This window comes from Bacillus rossius, chromosome 1, assembly GCF_032445375.1.
Source record: "Bacillus rossius redtenbacheri isolate Brsri chromosome 1, Brsri_v3, whole genome shotgun sequence".
In the NCBI taxonomy this organism is placed as follows: Eukaryota; Metazoa; Arthropoda; class Insecta; order Phasmatodea; family Bacillidae; genus Bacillus; species Bacillus rossius.
Window position 1 is genome coordinate 283271781 of NC_086330.1, and position 6033 is coordinate 283277813.

Genomic DNA, 6033 nt, shown 5'->3' on the forward strand with positions numbered 1-6033 from the left:
AACGCGGGACTAAGAGAGAAAATCGCGGCTTGGGGCGTTTCCAAAATCATGAAGGCAAAAACCAAATTAGGACTGGGTGTTCGTCGAGCCAGCTCCATCAAGTCAAAGACATACTCACGCAAGAATAAACGCAAAACTGGTGCAGGCGTGCAAAAAGCCAAGCAAAAATTACAGACTCTCGACAAGAAGATTCTAGGAGGATTTCTTCCTTTGCTTTTGCCTGCATTGGGTGCTCTTGGCGGCCTCATCGGTGCAACGAGCGGTATAGTGCGGGCAGTCAACACTACGAAGAATGAGCGCAAGCAGTTAAAAGAAGCACAACGACACAATGCCAGCATGGCAGCCATTGTCATGGGTAAAAAAAAGGCGCAGGACTCTACTTGCAATCTCACAAATCAGGTCGAGGCATGAGAAAGAAACGAATGAAAAAATCCTAAGTTCTTTGCCGAAACGTCCGCTCACCAATATAGATTTAATCAAGTACCCTCGAAAACTGAAAATACCTAATTTCCGAGGCATGTTTATGCGAGACACTTTACCCAGAAAGGCAAAGACACGTGAGCGCGCCATAATTAATTTAGATACATCGTCGGGTCGTGGCACGCACTGGGTGGCGTACATAAAGTCTGGAAAAATGGTCGAGTATTACGATAGTTTTGGAAATTTACAACCTCCGCCAGAACCTAGGCCGTACCTGGGCCGGACCACTACATTGATCTACAATTACGAAACCGAACAGTCACCAAATCAAAAAAAAAAAAACTGCGTACACTTGTGTCTTCACTTTTTAACTAAAAAAAGATTTGCTGACAAAAAAAATTTGCTAATTAAAGGTTGTGCAGTGCACGCTCGCTGTCGTACTCGTAGGGGCGACTATGCGCTAGATGCGCGTGCTGATGTCACCCTTAGCGCTTCCTTGCTTCTGTTCGAATAAACATTGAAAAAATTGTAGATGGGACTCTCAATGGGGAAATTTCCTAAATTATTTTGCTTCTAAATTTTGTGCATTATTTCATGATTTACACTAAATAAGTAATATAACTATAATAACTTTTTATTATAGCTCATATCTGTTTAATTAGTATTGTATATTTAATTGTGTTTTAGAAATTTAAGAGCCTCTTTATATTTCAACCCTGGCCTGAACTATGAGCATGTAATAATTATTTAGTATTCAGTTTTTAGTCAACCGCGTGTATGTAATCATGGTAGTAAAACTCTTCATCATTATCCTCATAATCAAATGCTTCCAGTCTGTGGCCGGGTCAACAAAGTAAAATTCCTCATCTTTCGTCTGTTCCTACACCATTCCTCATCCTTCACTTTATTCCAGTCTTCCCCTCTCTCCTGCACTCCTTTAGCTATCTGCCCTTCCCATCACCTCTTTGGTCTTCCTTAGGGTCTTCTTCCTGTGTACTTCAATGTTATAATTTATAAATCGTAAATCAATAAAAATTTTGGTAAACCTGGTAAACCAAAATTCATAACGTTTAGGGAAAACAAAATGTTATTGTGACATGTCAAAACAAATATATCAAATTACTAGGGGCCGGAAAAAATATTACAGTTTTCAGCGACCTCTGGGATAGACTCCACAGTCCTATACACACTTGAGAGAATATCGCTTGCTCATTGTCTGCTGACTCGAGAGTTGTACATAAATGGATTGCCTGTGATTCGAGAATTCTTGGGCTCAGGGTCTCCCATTAGCCCAGAGTCCTCCAAATAAACCGTGAGCCAAGAGCAAAATAATAGCATAGGTATTATAATCTTTAAAATTTTAGCCTATTGCGAAATAAATCCGCTAATTTTTCCGGTCCCTACAATTTAATAAGGGGGGGGGGATTATTTTATTTCTATGGCTAAATATTTGTAAATGAAACATTGCGTTGCCTAATTTTTCATTAAGGCTTTTAAACCAAAACTATCTTGTCATTTCTAGGTGATGAGTTAATTTGAATTTTCCATCATTTCCGCGACGTGATCAGGCTAACGGAATGTAATGTTCTCATCTCATTTGTGTGCTCAGCCTATCGAAAAAATTCAGCATTCAGATGGACGACGAGCTAATTGCGACCTCGCTTGTGTGTTCCGCGTGTGAGCTGTTTGCCGTCCACAGAACTGAGTGCGTGGGAGAGGTTCTAGCTTTGATTGGCCGCCTGCGACACGGCTTTGTGAGCGTCCGTGGGACATTTTAATTTGGGTAGTTAACCGCGTGTCCTGAACGACTGGAGCTTGTGAGAACGCGAACAAAAGCGACGTTTGAAATGAACTTTTTTTAGCCGTTTCTACAATATACTTTCAATATCATTCCGCTGCTATTTTAAATAAAGTATGTGTCACGTAAATTTATTAATATTGTTACGATTTATTATAAATGAAATAATAATCGTCTTGGGTAAACTACTGGGTTCGTAAATGGATAGCCCAATTAAATATTTTACTATACAGTTTTATTGATTGCCAATATTTACATCACTAACAAATAATCTTCTAAAAATGCCTAGTAATCAATTACACTTAAAAATGTTTACTCCCCAGTCACTCGGTTTTTACACACCGCACACCTCGCTGGGCCGCACCTCTGGCGCAACTCTCGCCGCAGCACCCCTCGTGTACCTCCGTCGCGGGACTCCGTCGTCGCACCCCGCCGCCGCCGTCGTACTTCCCTTCGCCGAGGATTCGCTCGACGAGTAACTCCTCGTCCAGGAACTCATCCGCACCCGGGGCACTATTGCCCAGACTATCGCCCCGGAACTTAACTATCTCGCCGAGGAACTCCGCCGCACCCGCGACACTATCGCACAGACTCTCTCACCCCGGAACTCCGCCGCACCCGCGGCACTATCGCCCGGACTATAGCACCGGAACTCCACCGCACCCGCGACACTATCGCCCCGACTATAGTACCGGAACCTAACTCTCCTGAACTGAACTCTCGGAGGCCAGGGTCCTGGGCTTATATAGGCCCAGGCGCCACTTCTAGAATTCACGAGCGCGGATGGGGCCAGTCGCGTCATTTCGCGCCGACCCGACGCCAGAAATCTCGAGACAGGCGTCGGCGGTTCGCGCGACAGCCCGCGGGACTCTCCAGCTGCAAGGTGTCAGGTTAAGGCGATTGGTGCATGGAAAATATTACGACAAAACATATTGAACAGTACATATTTACTTTTTAATCTTCTTTTTAAGTTAAAATGAAAATTACCTATTTTTTTAATATTTTTTTTTACTAAGTTATGTTCTTGTAAACGTATTTTTTTTCTTGCCGAACCACCAAAAAAAAGAGAAAACTTAAAGAATGATTATCTTAAGTATAGTTCAAGTTATTAGCATTTTTTTTTCAACGAATAAATAAGTAATTAAGCTGCAGCAAAAAAGTTCACTGTACTTAGAGAAGCAGGCACATGGAAATCGGATGTTGTGACAACTGTATCTCGCAAGACGTATTAAAATAAACATAGTGTTAAAACGTGGAGTGACACAGACTAAGTAAAATTCGTTTTAAATTGTATGTTGTCATAACAGTTCACTGTGATAAATAAAAGTTTCAAATGACAGATGTGTGATTAAACTATTTTTTTTTTCAGCGAGGATATTTCTGGATTGGATTGCTCATTCTTGCCAAGTGAAGAAGTATCGAATGTTGAAATTCTTCCAAATGAAACTGCTGAAACTGTGACAATGAAAGAAAAAATCGTTCAAGGACGTCGTTTTGTAAATATGAGTCACATGTTAAACCAACTCACATCTTTAGCTACTCATGTGCTACAGTGCACAACAGGTCGCTTTGAACTTTAGTCCGAAAAAAGAATTGGCATTGTCAGCTACTTCACTTATAAATGCATGATGTGTGAAAAAACAAGGATAATTTCAACGGAAAAAGAAGAAGAGGAATTAAATGATTTATTTGTGTGGGGATCATTATCAGTTGGGATTGGACACCAACAAGTAGAAGAAATGATGGCAGTAATGGAAGTCCCTGTAATGAGTAAACGGAAATGGACGAGACATGAACAGCGAGTTGAAAAGGTAGGAAAAAGCACTATGGTTTGTTTTTTATTTTGCATAATATAAATATTGGTACCTGGGCGACCGAGCATCGTTCGCGTCTTATATTTTTTGCTTTAAAATCGCTTTTATTCAGGGAAGATACCTATTAAGATAAACTTTAAAGGCAACACGTTTACTAAATATAAATTTTCATCAAATAGTTAGAGCCGATTCGGAGTTGCTCATATGTGTGTCTATATATAGGGCCTACATATACACATACACACACAATAATTGCTCATTTAATAGTACATATTAGATGATTTTTCTGCAGAAATAAATATTTGTCATTGGCTGTAATGAATCAAAATAAAGGTAACAGCAACAACTAACCTGTTATTTATATGTTTAGGCATGGGAAGACAAACTGGAAAAATACATGCTTGCTAATGGAGTCCAAGAACGTGAAATCGCTCTAAAGAAGGGCAACATAGATGAAGATGGAATCCCTTACATTACAGTCTATCAAGATGGCGGTTGGTGTACAAGATCATACGGCCATGGTTTTACTGCAAAATCAGGAGTTGTAAGTATTTGTTAGAATTTTTATATATATTGTTAGTGTTTATTTGTAATGGCTTATAATGTTTCTGCCAAAATTATGCAAGTAAAGTTTCGTAGGAAATAAATCTAACTAATTTCAATGTGTTTACTACCCAGAACTCGAATCCACATACTTTAAAACAATAAAACAATTTCAAATACCCATTTATACGCCTGTTTTGTACACATTTTTTTGTAATGTAATAAATACATTTTTTTTGCAAATGCAATAAGCTAAAAAATTTCTGTACACAATTAAAATTTGTTGCTATCCTGTGAATTTTCCTGCTGTTACTGTCAAGAATCAGGTCAGCTCAAAATAATACTAGCATTATTATTTCTGGTTTTAATCGTATATGTTATTTTAAAACAAGGTAAACTATATTTTTTACATACGGAGTAAGGAAGGGTCACTGAGTGTTAAATGTAGGCGTGTCTGATAGCTAAACATATGCGGCGTGAAGACCAATGGTGGTGGTAGCCGTGTTTAAACTCGTGAAAACTCTTTCCCTCCATCTCAAACTCCACACTAGAAGACACTTTACAGTACACTCATTGCACGACTATAGCCTATTATGTGATAAAGGTTTCCTATTAATTTTTTTTCGAACCAAATATTTAATTTAATAAATACGTTTAATGTTAAGGGAAATTCGTGTCATATGAAAGCTCTATGCTAGACATTCCGTAGATTTATAACTTTTACATCGTTATAATTTATCATTATATCACTTCTTAATAATTAAATCAAATTGCGACTTGGATATATATATATATAACTATATTCCTGCATTATAACAATAAAATTACGCACATAAGGTACACAAAAACTGTTTTCAACCTTTTTTTTTTCCATTTTCCCAACATAATGCGTTTCCATTGAGTGTGACAGGTAGAGAGCTGTCGGCGGGCGTCGCAAATCATTCGCAAGTGGGCCAGAGCGACGGCTCCAGAGCTTCACACAAATATGAATAGAGTCACGGTCTCAATGTTAGAGCCATGACTCAAAAAGTTACTGAGGACGGAGTCGGTAACCACTTAATCTTACATTAATTGTATAACACCAATAAATACACTTAATCTTAAGAACTGCATTGTTATTTAATTGAACTATGCAATTGAAACTTTATCACATGTACATACAGAAACATCTGTTTTTCTTAGTACCACAAGCCGCAATAATGAATTTTTTTACGCAACTTTCGCCTCTGTTTGTTTATTCCAAACAAAGAGCTTAATGACAATGTTTGTATTTTTTATATATTTTCTATTTATATTTCATTTTTTTGCAGGCTTGCATAATTGGAGCCGAAACTAATGGTTTGCTGTACGTTGGAATACGCAACAAGTATTGTTATATATGTAACAACCAAGAAAAACCAGGCAGCAAATCCAGGCCACATAAATGCTACAAAAATTATAAAGGAACTTCAACAGGAA

At 38.4% G+C, this 6033-nt stretch overlaps 1 long non-coding RNA gene across 1 annotated transcript; it reads left to right on the forward strand.

Annotated features, from left to right (window-relative positions):
- The first annotated feature begins 3805 nt into the window (after positions 1 to 3805).
- On the forward strand, positions 3806 to 6033 carry LOC134527665 (uncharacterized). Its single transcript, XR_010074241.1, has 3 exons — positions 3806 to 4029; positions 4403 to 4576; positions 5886 to 6033. It is a non-coding gene; the product is annotated as an uncharacterized LOC134527665 (long non-coding RNA).